At 46.6% G+C, this 25,371-nt stretch overlaps 1 protein-coding gene, 1 long non-coding RNA gene and 1 pseudogene across 2 annotated transcripts in view; 2 read left to right on the forward strand and 1 right to left on the reverse strand.

Moving 5' to 3' along the window:
• The window catches only part of Dcps (decapping enzyme, scavenger), a 46,168-nt gene that overhangs the window by 13,625 nt on the left and 7,172 nt on the right, over positions 1–25,371 (reverse strand). The gene's annotated exons all lie outside the window — the stretch shown is intronic.
• On the forward strand, positions 2,337–3,886 carry LOC102920939 (ankyrin repeat domain-containing protein 9-like; annotated as a pseudogene).
• LOC143274219 (uncharacterized) lies at positions 3,899–7,770 on the forward strand. Its single transcript, XR_013052679.1, has 2 exons — positions 3,899–4,634; positions 5,417–7,770. It is a non-coding gene; the product is annotated as an uncharacterized LOC143274219 (long non-coding RNA).

Here is a 25,371-nt window from a genome sequence, read left to right on the forward strand (position 1 = left end):
TGAGTTAGTTACCTGAGAAACACTTAGAACAATGTTTGCTGCTTAGAAACACTTCATAAGTGCTGGATGGGGTGCTTGTGGGATGGCTCAGGGGATAAAGGCACATGATGCTAAGCCTGATGACTTGTTTAAACCCTGGGATCCACATAGTAGATGGAGAAAACCAACTCTTGCAAGTTGGTCTCTGACCTCTATACATACAGTGTGGTGTACACACACACACACACACAATATATATATATATATATATATATATATATATATATATCACTGGACGTTCAATCCAGGTTTCTCCATTGACACCATCACTACTTGACTTGGATGGCTCTGTGGTGCAATGCACGCAACACGTCTACTGCAGCAGCAGGCCAGCCTCAGCTTGGATGCTAGTGTCCCCTTCCTCGGTAACAACCAAACATCTCCAGACATTCCCAAAATACCCTCTGGAATTTTTCAAGAGATTTTAGGTTTTAAGAGAGACTTTAAGCCGGGCGGTGGTGGCGCACGCCTTTAATCCCAGCACTTGGGAGGCAGAGCCAGGCGGATCTCCGTGAGTTCGAGGCCAGCCTGGGCTACCAAGTGAGTTCCAGGAAAAGGCACAAAGCTACACAGAGAAACCCTGTCTCGAAAAACCAAAAAAAAAAAAAAAAAAAAAAAAAGAGAGACTTTAGATTTTAAAAGATTTAATTTTAAAGTGTTTCAATTTGTAAAGACTGGGAATTTTTAATTTTGTAAAATATTTTATATTGTGGTTTTACTAATGTATGGTTTGGAGATGACTAAGAAAGGAAAAGTTACAGCTTAACAGTGATGTGTGTGTCAAGGTGACAAGGCATCAACTGTGCTGCATAGTTTTATGTCACTTGACACAAGCTAGAGCTGTCTGAAAGAAGGGGACATCAATTAAGACAATGCCTCCATAAGATCTGGCTGTAGGGCATTTTCTTAATTAGTGATTGAAGGGGGAGGGCCCAGGTGGTGCCAGCCCTGGGCTGGTGGTTCTGGATTCTACAAGAAAGCAGGCTGAGCAGGCCATGGGGAGCAAGCCAGTTAGCAGCACCCCTCCATGACCTCTTCATCAGCTCCTGCCTCCAGGTTCCTGCCCTGTTTGAATTCCTGTCCTGGCTTCCTTTGATGACGAACAATGCCGTGGAAGTATAACCTAATTAACTTCCTCCTCACCTTGCTTTTGGTCATGGTGTTTCATCACAGCAATAGCAACCCTAACAAAGACATGGTGTTTGTCTATTTGTGTGTCTGTTTAATTGATATAGTCTCACTTTGTAGCCCAGGCTGGCTTGGACATCACTATGTAGATCAGGCTGGAGTCGAATATGTGGAGATCTTGCCTTTGTCGTAACAGTTTTAATCAGCAAAAAATCCTGAGCCAGATGTGAGGGCACATGCCTTTAATCCAGTCTCTGCAGGCAGAGACAGGCGTATCTCTATGTAGGCCAATCCGGTCTACACAGTGAGTTCCAGGACAGCCAGGGCTGTTACACAGAGAAACCTCATCGAAAAACCAAAACTCAAAGAAATCTTGTGATTTTCTTTAGCAGATTATATTTGAATGCCCTGGCCTAGCACCACCGGCCTATGGTTAAGTCCTCCCCATTATTGTCAATAACATCTGGCACAGCTGGTGCCTCAACAAAGACTGCCAGGGGAGGGAAGGATGGTGACCGAGGTGTTGCCAAATCAGCTGGATGTTTCTGAAGAGACCCACATGCCCCCTCATGTGGGATTCAGATGCCCTCTAGGGAACACCACTCGTTCTGTCTATCAGCACCCAGCTGAGAACTAGGCGCCTGCGCTTTCTGACCGGGTCTGAGGATGCAGGTGGTTCTACTGCACTTTTGTGAATGAGACAGGAGAGTGGCAGGGACTCCAAGCTCATCCAGTGTGGTGCTGGAGACACAGCAGAGGCACGACTGGAGCAAAGGCTGCCTGTGGTGCTTTAATGTAATTGGCCCCCTAAGCTCATAGGAAGTGGCACTATTTGGAGGTGTGGTCTTATAGGAGGAAGTGTGTCAATGTAGGGGTGGACTTTGAGGTCCCTTTTGCTCAAGTTTCCCTCAGTGTGACTTTCAGACCACTTCCTGTTGCCTGCAAGATGTGGGACTCTCAGCTACCTCGCGAACATCATGTCTGCCTGCACTCTGCTATGCTCCCCGCCGTGATGATAACGGACTGAACTGTAAGCGAGCCACCCCAATTAAATGTTTTCTTTATAAGAATTGCTGCGCCCGGCACCCGCAGACCCGCAGACCCGGTCGCAGGCGGCGGCGGCCCTCTCCACATCCGGCGTCGTGGAATCTCCATCTGCTCGCCCCGTGCATAGACAGCGCGCGCTCTGACCCGCTGCAGGGACAGGGTCGCGCGGCTTGGAGCTCATTCCTGATGGGCAGGAAAATTGTTTGTGGATGAAGGAGCCAGAGCACTGGCTCCCAAAAACCACCACTTTCTTGCTGGTGAGGAAGCTGGAAATTGGTGCAGCAAAGTGAATAACCGCGTCTCTAGAACCCAGGGCCGCCTGCAGGAACCGGGTTGGTCTGGGTAGTGCGACCCATGCCTTGAGGCCAGGAGTCTCCCAGAGGCCAGCATGCCGTGGGACGCCAGGCCCAGCCGCAGTGTCAACGGTGGGCCCGAGGGCGCAGGCTCAGCTCGCTTGTGGGTGCAGAAGCAGTGCCGGAAGTCGTCCTTCGCCTTCTACCAGGCAGTGCGCGATTTGCAGCCCGTGTGGCTACTGGAGGACATGAGTGCCACCGAGGCCTTCCACTGGGACGAGCGCGGGCGCAGCCTATTCACCGTCGGAGGCTCTGCTCTATGCGATCGTGCAGGACCACCAAGCCTGAGCTCAGTACCTGCTGGCCACCCCCCCCACCCCCCCCCCCCCCCCGCACGCGCTCGCCCCGCCTAGCACGGGCTTCCGCTGTTGCACAGCACGTGGCGTTGGTGGTGCGCTACAACCGCGTGGGCATCCTGCAGCACATTCTGCGAACCGTGCGGGGCTTTCCACTGGAAGAGCGCACGCGCCTTCTGGACCGATGCGGCTGCAGCCGTGGAGGGCGGTGGCACGTCGCTGAATGTGGCCTGTGAGCTTGCGCGCCCCAAGTGTCTCTTCCTGCTGCTTGGCCACGGAGCTTCTCCAGGCCTGCGAGACGGTGGTGGCTTTACACCATTGGAGCTGCTGCTGCGCCAGCTGCGCCAGGACAGCAGCTCAGCTCCTGCTGCTGCTGAGGCCTCCTCTGCCACCGTCCACGCTGCCACCACCAGCACCACTCTGCCTGGGGAGCTGTGTCAGCGCCGCCTGCTGCTGCTTGACCTGCTGGCACTGTACACCACAGAGGCTGCTGCGGGCCCAGCTCGATGTGAGCTGCTGGGAGACTGGCTACGCTGGCAGAAGCTGCTGGGAGAGGTCAAGTTCCAGTGGCTAGCGGGGCTGGCGCCACCCTCCCTCTTTGTATGAGCCATGCAGGTGCTGGTGACCACCATCTCACCTGGCCGCTTCCCCGAGGCCTTGGATGAGCTGCCTCTGCCACCCTTCTTGCAGCCATTGGATCTCACGGGCAAGAGCTAGACTCGGGGGCACCCTTAGCACTGTATTTGGGGGGCAGAAGTATTTTTGAGAGCATTGTACCTGGCACTTTATATACATGGATCTCTGACTGTAAAAAAAAAAAGAAGAAGAAAAAGAATTGCTGTGGTCGTGTTGTCTCTTCACAGCAATAGAAACTCTAAGACATCACCTTAGCCTAAAACTGGGTGTTCTTTCAAGACAGTGGTCGAATTCTTCTAGAGCCAAGTCAGTCGACATAGGCAGGTAACACACCAAGCACAGGACTTCCAGTGAACACAAAGCATCCCATTCCATCAGCTCTGGGGCAAGGTGGCACGGTGGGGAGACCCAAGTTTGGGACCAGAGCAGCCAAATGGTTCACCTTTTCTGATGGGTGAGTCTGGGTGTACGGCTCCTAGAAGGTGATCACAAAAGCTGCCTCCCAGCTGTTGTTGGCACTAAGTAAAGCATGTCATCTGGAGCACCAGAGGCATTAGCCCAATTCTCTGGACCTGACCCTGAAAAGAAGGCACACAATCCTTACAATCTTCTGGAAAAAAGGACTTTTGCTTTTCACTCTTCAGACTCCCTAGTAACCTATGGTTAGACACCAAGCACATACATTTCAAGAGGCAAGAGACTGCCTGGAACAGACTGAAGGGCACCACCCTGGAACTGGCAGGGGCCTCGAGGAAAAATACCATGACATCTGGAGTGCAAGGCAGAGGATGAAAACAGAGGTCTGGGGCCAAGCAGCCAGGGTGTAAACCCTGAGTCTGCATTCACTAGCTGTGTGATCAAGGGCAAGTGGCCAACCCTCTCTGTTGCTTAATTCCCCTCACCCACATGACCTGGGGGTCACAACAACAGCAGCATCCTGGCAGTGCTGGTATGAGAACTACAGAAGTTAGTGGGCAGAAGACATTTAGGAACTCTCTCACACACACAGAAGGGACAGACCGACACCAGTGTCTGTCTACCCACGTTTTGTTGTGCTGTCAGTTGCCTGAACTGGAGAGAGCTGTGCCTTGGCAAGGAAAATCTGTGAAAGCTGGGAAGGAATCCTGGAATGAAGGTGAGTGAGGTTGACACTGGAAAACAGCCTGACTCTGCTGGCAGGGGACACATAGCCCCGGGCATATAGCCTGGGGCTCCTAGATGGTCCTGAGAGCGAGCCCTGGTTTGCCCAGGCTTGTCAAGAATCCAGCCCAGCCACCCAGGGTGCAGGGAGATAGGAATCTTACCAAGCCAGCCCTCACCTGCCTTCCACCCACCTCAGCGCTGAGAAACTCCCGAGGCGGGGACCTTCCTTGCCCAGAAGCTGCTGGAATCCCACAGGTCGCCCTCTTGGAGCCCTGCCTGCCAGTGTGAGGCTTGGGCCCAGTCACTCCATCCCCCTCTCTGTCCTCTGCCTCTGCTCAGTCACCTAACACTGCACTGACAAGTGCCTCTCTCTAAGCATGGCGTGGCAATTCCCAGTGCCAGCCAGATCCTCCCAGCAGAGGATTCCTAAGCTTCTTTGCCTCCCTTAGGTTTCAGGCCAGCTTGACAGCCTCCTTGGTCTAGTCTCTCCCTACCACCGACTTACTGCACAGGTTTCCTGTCTGCCGCCCCATGAGAACAGAGAGTCCAATAACAGATTTGACTTATTTATTTTTACTATTTATTCCTGGAACCTTGCAAGCAGTAAGCACTCAATAATAATTACTGCACAAATGGACACGTGAATTTGGCTTTTTCAGACTTTAAACCTTGGAAGGACATTTGTGTCCCAAATGGAATAAAGTCTCTGTGATTAAAAAAAAAAAAAAAAAAAAAAATCAATGTTTCTTTCTCAATGCTGTTTTCCACTGGCAGCCTCCAAACCACCTCCAGAGTCTCACCTGCAGCTGAACTTCAGGAGTTTGGTCAAGAGCTGATGATCGATAAACACACAGACGCCTATTGAAAATATGCTGGAGAACAGGAGACACCTGTACAATTGCTACGGCTCCCACAGGTCATCAATAATTACACAAGAAAACAAGGCCCTCTCCTCAACCTGACTGTTAATGCAGACTCTGAATTCAAAATCACAAAGAAACCCCAGCAAATCAAACCCCAAGAACCTTTCCCATCGAGAGTGGCTTTAATATTCTTCCAAAAGGTCCATGTTAAGGATGCAATGGTGCACGCCTGCAGCCCCACCATTTGGGAGGCTGAGTCCAGGATTTTGAGGCCAGCATGGGCAATATAGGAGACCCCGTCTCAATAAACAAAACAATCCAAAATGTTAAAGCTAGAAAACAGAAAGGCTGAGGAACTGCTCCAGAAGAGACTAAATAGATGTACCTGAGGGGGCTGCAGTAGATTCCATGTGGGACAAAAGTCCTGCTTTACACAGGACCCTGAAACAGGCACAGTCAATAATGGACCCTACAGCATGGAACAACTTTGTATAAATGTGAAATCTGGTGGCACGTTCTTCCAGAGGATCCAAGCTCATTCGATTTCTAGCACCCAAAGCTGGTGGCTCACAACTGCCTTTAACTCCAGCTTCAGTGGGACTTGACTCCTTTGACCTCTGCAAGCACCTGTACACACACACACACACACACACACACACACACACACACACACACACACACCTTAAAATAAAAATAAAATTTAAAAATGTGAGATTTTCTAAAATTAATAGTTTGTCAACTTTCAGACTTGCATCCAGAACAGCACTGTATCTAAAGTGGAGGGAGAGCAAAGCAAAGAGAGACACGGGGAGGTCTTTGATCATTCCCACTGCTTTCCTCTAGGATGTTTCTGTTACTGTGGTCCTTTCACTTTTTCAAAGTAAGTGCTTAACAAAACAGAAAAGGTGTCAATATCCTTTAGAACCTTGGCCTGAGATACTAACAGATGTACCAGACTCCATGTTAAGCCAATAAGTGTATTAACACATTTGTTTCTCACAAGCAAAGTGACTGGGTATTGCAATAGTCCCATTTTACATATGAGGAAACAGATGCTAAAGCTTGAGTAGTCCTGCGGCCCCTGGCACCATAGTGGCAGCCTTGTCTAGCCACTAGACAAAACTACTTGGGATCCCTCTCTGGCAAATGCACCAGGCAAGTTCGCTTGAGGGATCACCTGCTCTGCTTGGCATGGTCAATACCCCACAACTCTTGCACCCCAAACCCTTCCTGTTTGTGTAGCATAAGAAGTAACAAGGAATTCCTCAACCATGCCCTCCTGCTGGCATCCTTTAAAAGACCACACCAGGGCCGGGCGGTGGTGGCGCTCGCCTTTAATCCCAGCACTCGGGAGGCAGAGGCAGGCGGATCTCTGTGAGTTCGAGGCCAGCCTGGACTACCAAGTGAGTCCCAGGAAAGGCGCAAAGCTACACAGAGAAACCCTGTCTTGAAAAACCAAAAAAAAAAAAAAAGACCACACCAGGACAGCCTTAAATCCTCTAAAAGCTCACCTCTCGAATGTCCACAATGTAATAAATAATTCCATGGGACTCCACACAAAGACTCCTGCCTGTCATGTTCTGTTAAATTTTACTTTTTATTTTGTACTCAAGCTGCATTTGCAGAGGCTGAATGAAGAGTCAAATGGTGATTGCTTCACAGTTTTTCACTACTCCCTGCTCCCCGACTTCTAGCCCCATGCAGGCCCACCTGGAACTCCACTCACCACTTTTTTGGCTTTTCTCATTCCTACTTGACTTTCGAGGTTTGCTATCATTGCACTGGCCGCTCTTTCTGGAAGATAAAAATTTTTCTCCAACTGGTCCTCTACCAAGTGCATATGCACACACAAACACATGTCTGGCCACACGTCTCCCAAGCCCCCTTCTCACTGAAGCAACATCAGTTTTTGATAAACTCATATTCAATGCTACCACTGTTTTTCCTCTTAGCACAATTTCTAATGTTCAAAATTAGTAATTACTTTTTTACTTGGTTAATTTTCTGTTAGGATCATCACTTCAAGAGTTTGGTCAAGAGTCAATGATCTGTAAACACACAAATATCTGTTAAAAATATGCTGGGGAGGGGCTGAAGAGGTGGCTCAGAGGTTAAGAGCACTGACTGCTCTTCCAGAGGTCCTGAGTTCAATTCCCAGCAACCACATGGTGGCTCACAACCATCTGTAATGAGATCTGGTGCCCTCTTCTGACCTGCAGTCATACATGCTGTATATATAATAAATAATAAATCTTTAAAAAAAAATATGCTGGGGAGCCAGGAGTGGTGGCGCACGCCTTTAATCCCAGCACTCGGGAGGCAGAGGCAGGCGGATCTCTGTGAGTTTGAGGCCAGCCTGGGCTACAGAGCAAGTTTTAGAACAGCCAAGGCTACACAGAAAAAAACCCTGTCTTGAAAAACAAAACAAAAATGCTTGGGAACAGGAGACATATATGCAATCTCTGCATTTCCCACAGGTCACTCAGTGACTATAGAGGAAAAATATACCCCTCCTCATCCTCACTGCTAATGCAGACCCCAAATCCATCACAAGGAAACCACGGCAAGCCAAAACCCAGGTCCATCTCAAAACTCACTTTTCTGTTTACATAAATCTTCGGACATGTTAAAACTCATCAGGAACATAAGCAATGAATATGTCTTCCTGGAGCCTCTGCCAAGGTCTTACTTGGTAATCCTGGGACTGTCTTCCCCTTTGTCTGGAACTGGGCACTAGAAAGATAATCTTCCTCTTTTGTATTATTTCCTTATTTTGCCAAAGCAGTGCTCAGGCAGAATTTAAAAGCACACACAATGGGATATTATTCAGCCACTAAAAAGATAAAATTGGGTGGGGCAGGGGGCTAGAGAGAGCTCAGCAATTAAGAGCACATTCTGTTCTTTTTTTTTTTTTTTTTTTTTTTTTTTTTTTGGTTTTCTGAGACAGGGTTTCTCTGTGTAGCTTTGCGCCTTTCCTGGAACTCACTTGGTAGCCCAGGCTGGCCTCGAACTCACAGAGATCCGCCTGGCTCTGCCTCCCAAGTGCTGGGATTAAAGGCGTGCGCCACCACCGCCCGGCTTTTTTTTTTTTTTTTTTTTTAATAAATCTTTTTTTTTTAAGATTTATTTACTTATTTATTTATTATGTATACAGAAGAGGGCGCCAGATCTTATTACAGATGGTTGTGAGCCACTGTGTGGTTGCTGGGAATTGAACTCAGGACCTCTGGAAGAGCAGTCAATGCTCTTAACCTCTGAACCATCTCTCCAACTCCCGCACATTCTGTTCTTACAGAGGACCAGTTTGGCTCTCAGCACCCAAAATCAGATAACTCACAACAGTGTGTAACTCCAGCTTCACAGAACCGGACGCCCTCATCTCGACTTACCAACACATGCTCATGTGCACAAACCCACACAGACATACCTACATTCACATAATTTAGAAAATAAAAAGAAGGGCCTGTGGGATGGCTCTGTGAATAAGGGTACCTGATGACCTTCTCTCTGGAGTTCCAGTCCTGGGACCCACATGGTGGAAGGAGAAAACCAACTGAAAGCTGTCTCTGACTGCTCTGTAAGTAAACCCAATAAACTCACTGGTTCCCCAGAGTGAACTCTGGGAATCGCACCTTGGCTTGTTGTTGGGACTGTATGAGGAGAGAGTAAATATTACATATGTCTCCCCAAGGGAAGGGAAGAGGAGCAAGAGAATATGAGTGACTGTGATCAACATACACGTGCTGGATAGTTTTATGTCAACCTGACACAAGCTAGAGTTATCTGAAAGAAGGGAACATCAATTAAGAAAATGCCTCCATAAGATCCGGTTGTAGGGCATTTTCTTAATTAGTGATTGAAGGGGGAGGGACCAGGTGGTGCCACATCTGGGCTGGTGGTTCTGGGTTCTGCAAGAAAGTTGGCTGAGCAAGTCATGGGGAGCAAGCCAGCGAGTAGCACCCCTTGATGGCCACTTCATCAGCTCCTGCCTCCAGGTTCCTGTCCAGTTTGAGTTCCTGTCCTGACTTCCTGACTTCCTTTGATGATGAACAGTTCTATGGAAGTGTAATAAACTCTTTCCTTCCCAGCTTGCTTTGGCTCATGGTGTTTTATCACAGCAAAAGAAACCCTAAGATAGGAACTAGAAAAAATCATCCTGAGTGAGGTAACCCAAACCCAGAAAGACAGTCATGGTATGTACTCACTCATAAGTGGATTCTAGATATAAAATAAAGAACAATCAGACCACAATCCATAGAATCATGGAGGCTATATATATAGCATGGAGGTCCCTAGGACGACTGTGGCTTATAATAAATTTCGGTTTTACTCAATTATTGAAAAAAAAAATAGCCAAATGAATGGAAACACATGAACTATGAACCAAAGGCTGAGGGGCCCCCAGCTGGATCAGGCCCTCTGAATAGGTGAGACAGTTGATTGGCTTGATCAGTTTGGGAGGCAACTAGGCAGTGGGACCAAGTCCTGTGCTCATTGCATGAGTTGGCTGTTTGAAACCTGGGGCTTATGCAGGGACACTTGGCTCAGTCTGGGAGATAGGGGACTGGACCTGCCTGGACTGAGTCTACCAGGTTAATCGCCGTCTTCGGGGGAGGCTTTGCCCTGGAGGAGGTGGGAATGGGGGGTGGCCTGGGGGTAAGGGGAAGGGGGAGAACAGGGGAACCCGTGGCTGATATGTAGAACTAAATGGTATTGTAAAATAAAATAAAAGGAAAAACAAATAAATAAAAGCAAAAAAAAAAAAAAAAAAAAAGAAACCCTAACTAAGATAATATACATGTGTGAGAGTGTCCTAAAGAAGCCCACTATTTTGTCTAATTAACAGAGGCTAATAAAACCTTTTTCTCACTGCATAGCTCTGTATGGTCTGAAACCTATTTTGTAGACCAGGCTGGCCTTGAACTCAGAGATCCACCTGCCTCTAGCTAGCTAAAGTGTGCACTAACACACCAGGCACAAAACAACTTTTAGCACCAAAGTTTACATCATATATATGCTGCATTTACCATCAAAGTATCGCTGTTTTGAAAATACATGGAGTCAGTGGCATATATAAATTAAAATTAAGCCGAGCAGCGGTGGCGCATGCCGCTAATCTCAGCACTCAGGAGGAAGAGCCAGGCAGATCTCTGTGAGTTCAAGGCCAGTCTGGTCTACAGAGCTAGATCCAGGACAGGCACCACAAACTACACAGAAAAACCCTATCTCGAAAAACAAAGATAAATTAATTAAAAGTAAACAATTATAGTTGTGGGATATTTGGATCATACTGTGATACTCTATACTGTCAATAAAGTTTACCTTGAATCAGGGGGTGGAGCCAGCGACTACCTCACTGGAATTAACCACAGAGAAGCTAGCAATCTGGATAGAGAAGATGCACAGGAAGGAAAGGGTGGGGATTTGGTCTCCAACCAAAATGCAAGGTCAGCTCGGTTTCTATGATGTAGCAGGTTTTCACCCCCACATCTGACTTCTAAGTCTTTGCTGGTAAATAGAACAATAGAGACTTAATTTAAACCTACACATCAGGGCTAAGGCAGAGCCCAGGCCACAGGACCTGAAGCCCTGCCAGGCTGCAGACAATAATTAAAATATCAGCAGATTCGTGTGCAGCTACTAAGCTGACAGAAAAACATCATATTATTGTTGTTGTTATTTTGAGAAAAGTCTTTCTATATGGCCCTGGCTGATCTGAACTTGCTATAGAGGCTCAGCTGGGCTGGCCTCAATCTTGCAGCAATCCTCCTGTCTCTGTCTTTTAAGTGTTGAGATTACAGGCGTGTGACACCACATCTGATAGTTATTGTTCTCCTATACTGGAGAATGAACCCAAGCTCTCGTGCATGCCAGACAAGCACTGTATCACTGAGTTATACCACTAACCTAGCCTGATGTTTTTAAAGCTGATTTCTATTGGTCAAGGGAAGAGAAATTGTATTTTGAACAGCTTCCCAGATAAGAGGATTAAAATACCTCCTGTTACTACTGTTCAGAGTATAGAATCATCCAATTTGTAAATTATGAGTCTTAGTTTATGTTTCTTTTTGCTGTATATAAAGCTGTATATTCATCAGCATGTTAAACATAAACAAGGAACATTTACCAGCCAAAAAACTCACTCACCAAGTCTCCATGTGCAGGACAACCACTTGACTTGTGAGGCCTGGGGCAGAGCCAGAGAATCTGTATGTCTAACAAGTCCCCAGGTGGTTGACGCTGCTGGCCCAGGGACCACACATGCAGAACAACTGGGCAAAAGCACACACTCAAGCTGCTTCCACAGTGATGGTGCAACGAGATAAACATGCAACTCGGAGAATCTCAAAATGTTTTTATTCTATTGTCACACTTCTAAATTTGGCTAAAGAATTCTAGGATGGAGGGCCATAGAGATGGCTCAGAGGGCAAGGATGCTTGCTGACAAATCTGACGATGAGTTTGAGCCCCAGAACCCACTTGGCAGAAGGAGAGACTGAACTCCAAAAATTGTCCTGTGACCTCTACATGTATGCTGTGGCATACCTGACCCTCTCCTATACACAAAATAAATATGAAGTGGTAATAATAATAATAATAATAGTAATAATAAAATAAATTTGGGAGAGCTGGAGAAATGGCTCAGTGGTTAAGAGCATATACTGCTCTAGTGGGGGACCAGAGTTGGATTCCCTGCATCCATGTTGGACAGCTTACAACCACCTGTAATTTCAGCTCCAGGAGATCTGATGCCTCTGACCTCTGCCAGCACCTGAATTTGTTTACACAGACATGGACGGACACACGGACACACACACACTAAATTTTATTTTAAAATTTAAACTTTAAAATGTCTTAAAACAGTAAGAATTCTAAGATGGAAAGCAGTCACTCAAAGTCCTAAGGCTACTGTTGAGGAGTCTAAGGTCGTTCTGATTCTGTCACGCAGCTTGTTTGTTTCTATCTGTTCCCAATGTGTTAATCACATCGCTGGGCACTGCACTAAGTTTTCTTTTCATCCACAATAGCCAACTGCTGGGCTCTTTCTTCTTATGGGGAGGACAGGGGGTTTTAAACTTAGAAGTCATCTTCAGTCCTGGGAAGCAGCCGTGAACAAACTCTGATTTTTCTTCTGGAATTCTCACTTGGATATTTTATCTTCCTGGATTTGTCATCCAGATTTCTTTACTTTCTTCTCCCATTTTTTTCTTGGGGCTGTTCAGTGATTGAACACTTCACTAACAAGTACAGGGTTCTAGGTTCAATCACCAACACCACCAAAAGGTGGCCAAAGAGAGATGGAGGGAGGGGATGACTTAATTTTATCAACTCTTCCATTTTTTTTTTAGATTTTTGTTTCTGCTATATTCTAATTTCTGAGTTCTGGAAAACTCTGTTCTCGGGAATCCAACTCCCTCCCTCTTCTGACCTCCATAGGTACCAGGCAATCACGTGGTATGCATACATACATACTATAGACAAAATATTCCTACACATAAAAATAAATATTAAAAACCCTATTCTCAGTCTTATTTGATATATTCCCATTTTCCTGACATTACTAACGGCTTTGGAAACTTCCTTTTTGCTGTACAGTTCTCTATTTCCTCCAAATTTTGTCTTACTTTTGTCTGTCTTTTTCAACTGAGGCCTTACTCAGCGCGTTCTGGCCACTCTTGCCTTCCCACTCACTCAGTTTTGGAGTAGAGCGTCCCAAGGCTGATGAGCTTCTGCCGCTCGAGCAGCTCACACATCTGTTAGGTCTGTGTCTCCTCCTCCCTCTGCTTCCTAAGCTGGAAATGTCGTTGTTTCCACCACCAGGCCTGTAAGGCGATCTTAAGCACAGCTCCTGAGAGGCAGCAACTTTGTTGTGTGCTAGCATCCCAGCAGAGAAGGTGCTAGGAAACCCAGGTGCTTTGGTGTGCGAGGCCACACTCTACCTACAGAACCAACCTGGATCAACACAGTCTAAAGAAGAGAAAATGCATTACAAAGCACTTTAAGTGTGTGCACAGATAGACAACTGCACACACATAAGCGCCAAGAAGTCGGAAGGACATACTCCAGCATGTTGAGAAAGCACCTGCTGGCAGTTTATTTCTTTCAATAGAATCAAAAGTTCAAAAATCAGCTGGCCAGTGGTGGCACACACCTTTAATCTCAGCACTCATGAGGCAGAGGCAGGTGGATATCTGTGAGTTTGAGGCCAACCAGGTCTACAGAGTGAATTCCAGAACAGACTCCAAAGCTACACGAGAAACCTTGTCTCAAAAAACAAAAACAAAACAAAAAACAACAAAAATTAAAAATCTTTTTATTATTGTAGTTTTCCAAAACAAACATGAACCACTATATAAAAATACAGTGGAAAAGGCTGAAGAGATGGCTCAGCGGTTAAGAGCACTAGCTGTTCTTCCTGAGGTCCTGAGTTCAATTCCCAGCAACTATATGGTGGCTCACAACTATCTATAATGAGATCTGATGCTTTGTTCTGGCCTGCAGGCATGCATGCAGACAGAATACTATATATATAATAAATAAATATTTAAAAAAAACAAAAACAGGTGGTGGTTGTGTACTCCTTTAATCCCAACACTCGGGAGGCAGAACCAGGCGGATTGAGGCCAGCCTAGTCTATAAAGTGAGATCCGGGACAGGCACCAAAACTATACAGAGAAACCCTGTCTCAAACAAACAAACAACAACAACAAAATCCCAGCTGGGCAGTGGCGGTGCACACTTACCCCAGCATTCGGGAGACAAGGGTAGGTAGATCTCTGTGAGCTGAGGCCAGCCTGGTTTACAGAGCTAGTTCCAGGAGAGCCAGGGCTACACAGAGAAGCCCTGTCTCAAAAGACAGAAAAAAAAAAAAAAAAGGTGGGGTGGGGCGGGGTGGAGCAATGGCTCAGCAGTTAAGAGCACTTGCTACTCTTCCAGGGTACCCAGGTTCAGTTCCCAGCATCCACATGGCAGCTCACAACTGTCTGTAACTCAAGTTCCAGTGGATCTGACATCTTCATATAGACCTACATGCGGGCAAAACACCAATGCACACTAAAAAAAAAAAAAATCAGTAACAGAAAAATAAGCCATCCTTTTAAACAGCCCCAAATTAAAAGCCAGCTGGGTTACATAGCAAAACCCAGCCTCAAAAAGAAAACAAAACCAAACAAAAAACAAAAAAACAACCAACCAAACAAAAAACCACCACAAAAAACAAAAAAATAAACAAAAAATACAAAACAACAAAAAATGTAGGGTGTGGTAGTGTACACCTATAACCCAGCACTTGGGAGGTAGAAGCAGGACTACAAGTTCAAAGCTGCCCTGGGCTACACAGCAAGGTTCATGGCAGGCTAGGCTATCTAGTGAGACATGTCTCAAAAACGAACAGTCCTAGAGAGGTTAAGGAATTTGCCCAGGGTCACACAGCTATCAAGTGGAAGGGTTGGGGACAGAACCCAGGGACTCTGCTCCTTTATGCAATCCAATCTCCCTCATCCCATAGGACCATGCTCCTCTGTGCTATGGCCATGTTTTCCAAAAGCAGCCCTCTCAGATAGGAGACACATGACAGTCCCAACCCAACTCCTAGACACAAAGACAGCTGTCAGGAAAACCATCAGGCAGGAGATGCCAGTGTGACCGGACTGCAACCAGTGGGTGGTTGGTGTTGGTCAAAGTGTAGAGAGGACTACCACTGTGCCTGTCTCACCAGGATGATTCCTGGGAGGTAGAACATCCAAACCCTACTCCCCTCCTTTCTAGGGTATGGTACACACACTATAGCCAGCTGTGACTGGGAGATAGGCCCTGGAGTATACAGAGTGGAACTGGAAAGGACCCTGCTCTAGCTGACTGTTCATGGCAGCGACTGGGAACACTGTTAACATCTGCGGCACCACGCCCCCTCCACTGCTTCCCCATCACTAGTGTGAGCTCATGAGGATGGAGGCATGGGGCAGAGAGGCTCAGCAGAAGAGCCAAGTGGTTGTGTTCCCAGCCCTTGGGCTCTGGCAGCGGCTCATTATCCACAGGAATGTTCTAGCAGTGGGATGGTCACACTGATGCACCCCAGCTCAACAGCAGCCCAGTCCTCTCTGTGGCTCCCATGAGCAGGCTAGTGAGGCTCTGACTAGGATGGTTCCGCCTGGACTGCTAAGACCTTGTGGGTCGCCTGCCAGGCCTTCTCCAGCAAATAAAGCCACTCTGTCCCCAAGCTGGACACAGAAACCCAACTGCTCTCAGAGGTGGGAGACAGAGCTCTCCAGAAGAAAGTTAAGAGCAGCTGCCTCGCCACTCACTGCCAAGGCTAGCTTAGCCAAATCCCCAGGAAAATGCTGCAGCACATGAACATGAAAACGCAGACCACAGACAGTCTGCTCTCCTTCCTACACACATGTTCAAACAAGGCTGCTTCCCCAGCCAAGCCCCGGACTTTGGCGGGATGAGGTCATTTCAATGGCTCTGTCTGTGGCTTTTGCTTTCCCTTCATTCTGATGAGCCAGTTTCCACTGATTTGACCCAGATGCGGCCCTGGGAGAGCAGAGAAGCAAGAGCAGAACATGACTGGAGTGTGATGCCTACCTTTGCAAGAGCCTCCCTGCACAACCCAGCAGGCCCCGTAAGGCACTGGGTGGGAAGACTCCTAAAGGAAGCCTTCGGGAGAGGCAGGTGGGAGAACCACCTGCTGGATCTGTATTCACATTCCTCTGTACATGTCCCCTGGCTGGATCAGAGCGTGAGGCAGAGGCTGGCCGTGGGTCACAGGCTTGGGTGGGTTCCACTGTCCTGCACTTTTTTGGGGATGCTGGAAACACTCAGCGGAGGACTGAGGAGACCTCCACATGAAGGATTAACGTGGCTGAGGGTGGGGCTGCTAATGAGCTGTCTCTGTGAAAGCACAGGGGTACTGCACAGAGGGGAGGCAGACGCTGACTTTAGCAACACCATCAGCAAGACTGTAGCCAACTCCTCTGCATCTTGAGTCCAGAAAGAGCATGTGACAGCACCTGGAAGCAAAACCCCTAGGTGTCCAAGTCCCTAGGCAAATTTGGCAGTTGTAAATACGGCCAGCTGGGGTGGTAGTCTTAGGGCACAGGGAATGCTACAGTGAGGCGAAGAGATCTCTGAAAAGCTCCACTTTAGCATAAGTCAGAGAACTGATCCACAGTGGGATGAACTGTTGAACGACAGTCCTGGCCTTAGAGCTGACAACTCACCTGCTTCCCTATACGTAGGAAGAAACTATTTTTGGTGCTGACTCAGTACACCAGACCACAAGAGCCAAACACTCCAAAATACCACCCTTCTTTCAACTTTCGTATTCAAAGTATTTGCTTGGTTCACTCAGAGGGATGGATATGGGTGCCAGTTCTCAACACAGCACCCCTGGACACTATGTGGGAAAGAAGGCCAAGGCACAGGATAAATCCCGAAGAGAGGATCTGAGAATTCTAGGTTGTTACCTACTAAGACGTACGAGTGAGGAATGAAAACAGAACTGGCTGCCATCCCCAGTGGTGGTGCAAAGCTGTGTGGTGGGTGGCACTGGCTGTGGGTAATCAGCTTTTACCCACTGGACTGGGGAAGCCAACTTTCCTGCTGACTCATGCCTTACGACTGCCACAGTCTTGGGACCTTGTCCCATGTGAGGGAGGCAAACAAAGAAAACACAGTTCTTGCTGTGGTGGCCACTTCTCAGTACCCTAGATCTATTCATTTCTAAAGTGCTCTGAATGCAATGGTTCCTCCAGCGTTTAAAGAGAATACTGAAGAGAGATGCCTCAGCTGTCGGAGGCTAGTGGAAGAGACATGAGTCAAACAATCAGGAGAAGGGGCACGGATTGTGGGTCAAGAATTTGAACTGGGTATCAGGGACTTCCCCACAATGGAATCCTTCTGCTTACTGTCTTCCACTGTGCCACTAAGGCCCGAGGGCCCTGGTGCACTCTCTGAACACACCAGGGAAGAGCAGAAGAGAAACCTGTCATTTTTTAGTAGAACTCATTTCCAGTCCTATTAATAAAGCAACATTGCTACCCTGTCTACCTCCAGCTCTCCACATCATTAAACACAGTCCATCTGGGAGAGGCTGCCCACACCTGTCCCTCCAGCAGGAACCTCCTAGGAACACTCCAGCCCAAGGCTTCTCCAGGGCTGCGCACTCTGCAACCACCTCACTTAATTTAGCATCTCACGGAGTATGTACCCTAGAGCAGCTGTTCTATGGGTTGTGACCCCTATCAGATATTTACATTATGATTCACAACAGTATTACAGTTATCAAGTAGCAACAAAAATCATTTTTATGGTTGGGGTCACCACAACATGAGGAACTGTATCAAAGGGTCACAGCATTAGGAAGGTTGAGAATCACTGCCCTAAAGGTAGGCGTGGGTCATCATCACAGCTGGAACACACATGGTTTGGGGCTATGCAATACTTAGTGGTCAACTGATAGGTTCCACCTGACCAGAGTCACAGGCATGCTGCAAAGGAGGCAACAGAAGCCTCAGACAGGCTTTAATTTTTTCTCCTTTGTCTCAGTTGTTGAGTTAGCAACCTAGAAATTATCTGTGTTCAAGTATCACATGATTATCTATGTGTTCAAGCATCACATGACTAGTCTCGAAGAACTGTCAGGTATAGACCCACTCCTTTTCTTTCCCTTTGTATTTGTTTATTTATTTAGTAGACAGGGTCCCACTATGTATCCCAACCTGGCCTGCATTCACTATGTAAACCAAGCTTGCCTCAAACTCACAGAGATCCACTCACTTTCCAAGAGCTGCGACCAAAGGCTTGTGCCACCACACCCAGCCTGCCCCAGTCCTTTTGAATACTAATATTCGTTAGGTGTTCATTATCTCAGCCTTACCTTTCATGAGTTATATTAATATGAGCATACACATATTTAGTTCTCGCTAAGCACAAGTGATCACCTGAGATTTCCAGGGTCCACAAGGATCTTTCTCTTCTCTGTAATAGTGTGGAGCAGCCCATAATATGCATACAGAATGCTTTACTGATTTCACAGGGTCATAAGTTGTTTTTCTTGTGTTTTTTTAAATCACAAATGATGCAGCAATGAATACTTTCTACCCCTGTATGCATACATATGTATATGTATGCATACACACACACACACACACACACACATATATATGCCAGATATAAGAAATGGAAATGCTAGCTCAAAGGGACATGCTATTTTAACAAAGGTGGATGTCCATGGATCTGGTCATGTCTAATGTTCATCTATACCCACTGCACAGGAGCACGACAGTTAGGGAGATGCGGAGGTCTCCATCTGTCCTGTTTTCTCTGGTGTACTCTCAATGAGGTAACTTGCTTGTGCTCTATGCTACAGATATCTACAGGGCCCTCAGCCATCAAATGCCGACATGTGGGAGACACTCAATTCCTATTTAATGGTGACTCTTTGGTCATTAAAAGAGCCCACCACAGTGGGGGGTGGGGTAGGGGGGGGAGTAACGCTCAACTTTAATCCTAGCACTTGAGAGGCAGAGGCAGGTGGATCTCTGTGAGTACAAGGACAGCCAAGGCTATTTAGTCTTTGAAAATAGAAAAGGTCCACCACAATGGCAGTAAAACGAATAAAGTCACAATGATGACAAGGACAAGGTGGGAGGCAGGAGGAACAGGACCAATTCATTTCCTGAAGTTAGAATGTCGATGTACAAGACAGCACAGGAGGAGGCTGCCACATGGGCAGTTAGCAGTCGACATGGACGTGATCCTCAGACCTGCCCAGAGAATCCAGGAGGGAATCTGGTTCTGAGCAACAACTCCTGAGGACAGGAAGGGAAAGAAGCGAAACACTGAGATCAACTTGAGGGCCGCCTGCAGAACAAGTGCACTAATTGGCTCCATCGTTGTCATGTCCCAGGGAAGGCAGCTAATGTTAGGTAAAAACAGGAGGGCCGGCCTCCAGAATATTAAACCAATGGACTAGAGCCGAAGTTGACAGACTTCTGTAGAGAGCCAGCTAGTAAATACCTCAGGCTTTGGAGGCCAGAAGGGGTCTCTAGCGCCTATTCTTCATTGGGGAGCATGGGCTAACAGTAAATCAGACCGTACCATTCAAGCTAGTCTGGCAGCCAATAAGCCCCTTTCCCAACATGCAGTACCACAGCAGCTCCCACCCAGGGCAGAGGCCCACTGTGGAAGTGATCAACTACTGTGCTAGCAACCAAAACATCAGCTCTCAGGAATATCCACGCTGCTTTATTCTTGAGTATGAATGAGCTACTGTGCATCACCAGACACTGAGGAAAAACAGAAGCCTGAAGAAGAATGACCAAGATAAACAAGGGAACCAGATCCCAGAGGAATGAAGCGGTTTCAGGGTCAGGAGATAATTTAAAAACAACAACTCTAATTAGTGTGTCAGAGAAACCCAACACAATTTAGCTTTCACAAAGCAAGAGCAAGATGCTAGGAGAATGAAACTGGAGAACCAGAGGAAAGAGAATTTAAAAGTATCACCACCAAATTAATACCTAGACTAGAGCACCTGGAAGACAAAGTGAAGACAATACATTAAACTAGAGTATGAAAAGAGGTGGGGAAAGACAACTGAAAGGCACATTGCTCAATCTTGGAAGTCTACTCATTAATAGCACACATCAGAACCTGAGTTTGAGCCTAATGTGGTGGTGGTGGTGGGGAGCTGTCTTAATTAGGGTTTTATTGCTGTGAAGAGATACCACGACCATGGCAACTTTTATAAAGGAAAACATTTAATTGGGGCTGGCTTATAGTTCAGAGGTCTAGTCCATTATCATCATGGTAGGGAGCATGTTGGCATGCAGGCAGAAAAGGTGCTGGAGAAGGAGCTGAATTCTACATCTTGATCCGCAGGCAGCAGAAAGAGACTATGAGCCACTAGGCCTGTCTTGAGTTTCTGAGACCTCGAAGCCTGCCCTCAGTGACATATTTCCTCTAACAAAGCTACATTCCCTAATAGTGCCACTCCCTATGGGATTATGGGGGGCATTTTATTCAGACCACCAAAGGGGCTGTCAAACTAAAAGAAATGGATGAAAAGACATCATCAAAGTAGGGAGAAAAAAATGTATACAGAAGAATGCCAGAAGACTTCAAACTGAACAGCCTAAGATTACTCAGAGCAGTAGTTGAGAAAGTTCAACGTAGACATAGACAAAAAACAAAAACAAAAACAAAAAATCCTTAGACTATTATAAGGTGCGTGACTTTTGTTTACATTCCATTTGTTTAACTCTGTGAGGCTGTGTTACTGTGCCTGTGTAAAACACCTGGTGGTTTAATAAAGAGTGAACGGCCAAGAGCAAGGCAGGAGAAAGGAAAGGTGGGGCTGGCAGGCAGAGAGGATATATAGAAGGAGAAATCTGGGAAGAGAGATCTAAGATCTAGGAGCCAGAGAAGGAGGAGGACTCCAGGAGTCAGCCACCCAGCTACACAGCAAGCCACGGAGAAAGAGTAAGATTTACAGAAGTTAGAGAACGGGAAAAGCCCAGAAGCAAAAGGTAGTCAGAATAAGTTAAGGAAAGCTGGCAAGAAACTAAACCAAGCTAAGGCCGGGCATTGATAATTAACAATAAGCCTCCATATGTGCTTTATTCAGGAGCTGGGTGGTGCCCCCTCCCCCCAAAGAGCAAAAAAGAGCCAAACAACAACATACAACAGAGATCAACAGAATATATTGTATATACCCAATGAAGGAAACAAAATGAAAAGAACCCACCCCAAGGTATCTTCAAATCAATGGGAATCAGGCTGGTATCGGTTGGCTATGTTGTCTTCTTGGTTATGAGCCTAGCCTTGGACGTCTGAGCCATCTCTCCAGCCCTGGTATCAGATATCTTAACAGTGACACAGATGGCTTGAAGTCAACAGATCAGTGCTGTGAGTGTTTTGAGGGAAAATAAATTCAGTTAGACTAAATCAACCAAAAGCAACAACAAAACAAAGGTTTCAGAATTTACCTCCCACACACTCTTTCTGAGGAATTTATTTAATAATTGCCTCTGCTAATCAAGAAAGCAATCAAGAAAGGAAAGCAACACAGAAAAAGATACAGAATTTAGAAGACACCGTCTGATCTAGGGAAGTTGTGAAAAGAAGTTTCTGGTTGAGAGCTACATAGCATGCCCACAGCATCAGGTGTCCAAACTGGAGGAGCAGGGAAGAGCTTTCTGCAAATGGAAAGGAGATGCCATGAACGAATTATCAAACTAAAACCAAATGTGTTAGAGCAGGGAGAAAAGGTATAGTGTTCTTTCAAACCCAGCGAAGAGAGGCAATCAGAAACACCATGAAAAAAGTAAAAGGTGATTAAAAACCAGTGGTTCAAGTATTACTCAGACTAAAAGCAGTAGGATTCAAAGGAACTGCTGGGACCTAGGAAATGACAATCACTGAACTGGGCTATCACAGGCACTCTGCATGGCACGGTGATATTCACTATGATATTCACTATGCAGGTGGGAAGGAAGCTCCAGTACTAGCACTCTGCTTGGCCATGCAGCAAATATTAATATGCCAAAATAAGGTAGGCACTGTTCAGTGGCTTCAAACTTAGAACCGACATTGAGACAAAGCATGGAAGATCACCCAACAGAGCCAGAGATAGAGCTGAATGGTCGAGCACTTGCCTAGCATGCTCGAGGCCCCAGGTTCAATCCCTTGTGTTACAAAGACAAGAAAAGACCATCTACCAGAACACACTGACAATGTGAAGAAAGGTGAAAGTTCAAAAGGCAGTGAGGGAAGTTAGGAGACAGTGGAAGGAAGAGATGGTGGAAAAGCTGGCCACACTCCTATTTTCACCTGATTTGCATAAAAAAGGGTAGGTTTCAAGACACTTGGGGTTCCAAAGGCAGACATACACTGGGAGTGCAGGGAATGAGGGGCAAGGAAAAGGAATTGATACTTTTCTTTCTTTCCTTCCTTCCTTTCTTCTTGAGTCAGGGTTTCTCTGCGTAGCCCTGGCTGTCCTGGAACTCCCTCTGTAGACCAGGTTGGCCTCGAACTCAGAGATCCACCTGCCTCTGCCAAGTGTTGGGATTAAATTCATGCACCACCAAGCCCAATAATACTTTACTTTCTTAATGAATCAAGAAAGAACTGAATAACTGCTGGGTGGTGGTGGCGCACGCCTTTATTCCCAGCTCTCGGGAGGCAGAGGCAGGTGGATCTGTGAGTTTGAGGCCAGCCTGGTCTACAGAACAAGTTCCAGGACAGCCAGGGCTACACAGAGAAACCGTCTCGAAAAACCACCCCCCACAAAAAAATTAAATAACTGAATATTTATCGTTAATGTTTGGAGGAAGCCAGTAGGAGTACAAACCCCAGTAACTTCATTGTTTTTATTGTTGTTGTTGCTGCTGCTGCTGTTGTTTTTGTGGTGGTAACTTAATTTCTTTTTCTGACAGGGCCTCACTATGTAGTCCAGACTGGCCTCTAACTCTAACCCCCATCCCTGGTGAGGGGGTGGGAGAGGGAGAGGGAGAGGGAAAGAGACGTGTCATATAGAGACTAAAATAAAAAGAATATCCACAATTCAGACGAGAATGTTACCTGAACTTCCTGGCCCTGCCCCACCATTTTGACTTCAGGGTTAATCATTTCTCTGTTGTCCTCACAGTGTTGTTACAAATGCATGCCTGCCTAAGTGGCATACTGTTTAGATCTGCTTGTTTATGTGGCCAGAATCACACCATGTGCACTTCTGGCTTTCTTGCCCCACCTGGTGATTTAGACACCATGGACACATGCAGCTATAGCTCATTTCCGTTGCCAGAGAGAGTCCACATTGGGACAATACCTTGGCTATTGACTAAGTATTGATCTTGGCTACTGACACTGCTACTTGACTAACTCTAGTTTTGTTTTGTTTTTTTTTAAATCATGAACAGCTCAGTCAGAAAAACTCTTATGAGAATAGCTAATCTTTTAAAATGCTCTTCCCTGAGCCAGATGGGCACAGTGGCGCACACCTTTGATCACAGCACTCAGGAGACAAAAAGGCAGGAGGATCCCTCTGAGTTTGAGGTCAGCCTGGTTTACAGAGCAAGTTCTAGGGTAGATAGGGCTGTTACACTGGGAAACTCTGTCTCAAAAAAACAAAAAATAAAATGCTCCTTGGAAACAAATCCTCCTTCCAGACAAAGCAGAAAAACCTGGCCTGTGGCTAAAGTACTGAGTGTTCTAGGCAACCAACAGAGTGATTCCCAGGATCCCATCCCTCTGCTTCCTGGCCTGGCCTCTCACACACAGACTCCTGTCTTCTCCGGTAAACCTGAGATTCCACACCCTGCTTTATAACAGGTAAACAATTGGCCTTTTAAAAGGCAGCCTGTAGTTCTGAGCCACACCTCTCAGCCCATTATCTCCCTTGCTTCTTTCCTGGGTGAGGGAACATAGACCTTAGAGAAAGACTCCATTAACAGGCTGCTGGAGCCAACACAGTAGGAGGAGCCAACACAGGCTTTGCCCTACCAGGATGGCACAGGAAGACCAACCATGTGAGATGCCAACAGGATGGCCCACAGGCTCTTCATGTTTGCCACCTGCCATGACCAGAGCCAGCCACATTTCCTGTGTTACCTCTCAAGGGTCAGATAAGAGAAAGCTGAGAAACAGTAAGTGGTAATATGATAGTGACGCTCTTAGATCTATACCATATGCCCGCCATGGTGAAAAAAAAAAGAGCTTTGTACACCTTACTTATCTCCGTGGTTTGGATAGAGACGCTCTTAGATCTATACCATATGCCCGCCATGGTGGAAAAAAAAAAGAGCTTTGTACACCTTACTTATCTCCGTGGTTTGGATAGCGACGCTCTTAGATCTATACCATATGCCCGCCGTGGTGTTAGGAGTTTTGTACAACTGACTTATCTCAGTGGTTTGGAACCTATGACATCACTTTAAGGAGGTTAAACCAGCATTTCAAAAAGGAAACAAATAAGACTAGAAGTAAGTAGAAAATAAGACTGGTGATTACACTATAAAGTCTTGCTAGGTCACTAGAATAAATGCTCTATCTTTGGCCTTTTGTCTTGTGAAACTTCTGATCTGTTTATATTCACATGCATTTATTTATGTTTGGAATCATAACATAAAATGTACCTCTCACTGAGGACAGAGACTAGAAACTGTTGCAAAATACTTCCTTATCTATCCCAGAACTGTCCCATGGAGATGTATTCAGTTACTCATCCTGTTTAACAAAGAAAACAGCTGAAGTCACTTCACCAACTTCCTCTGTGCCCCACCTCTCAGCCATGGTCCTCACCTGCGTTTTTTAGCACAACAGCCTCTTTTCTGTTCCTCTTTCTTCTCCAGACCACATGCTGTGCTCAGAACCTAGAACACTCTCCCCTTATCCTTCCTGAGCTGGTTCCTTTTCAACCATTAGGTTTCTGCTTGTGTATGACGTCTAGTTGCAGAGTCCTGTAGGGCCCCCAGTCTGGGCAGCTCCTGATTTGGCAACTGAGACGCCATTCACTTGTTTGCTGTCTGTCTTCCCTTCCAAAAGAGAACGGACACGTTGTTTGCATCACCCACCAGAGCAACTGGACAGAGCAGAACCTCACAATTGTTAAGTGAACAAAGAATGCCCCAGGCTTTTCACTGGCCAAGGCCGGAGCCAGGAACCTGTCTGACCCAATACTTACTCCTCACCCTGTACCATTAGGAAAGTGTTAGCACCGGGATAGAACTTAGGTAAGCCTAGTTCCTAAGCCCATGCTCCCACCCTGGTGTCACGAAACCATGAGTGGCTTTCAGAGGCTGCCTCTTGTGGTCAGCTGAGAATGTGGAGGGAATAAATGAGAGAGGAGACGGCACACTCTCA

Source organism: Peromyscus maniculatus, chromosome 7 (assembly GCF_049852395.1).
Source record: "Peromyscus maniculatus bairdii isolate BWxNUB_F1_BW_parent chromosome 7, HU_Pman_BW_mat_3.1, whole genome shotgun sequence".
Taxonomy (NCBI): domain Eukaryota; kingdom Metazoa; phylum Chordata; class Mammalia; order Rodentia; family Cricetidae; genus Peromyscus; species Peromyscus maniculatus.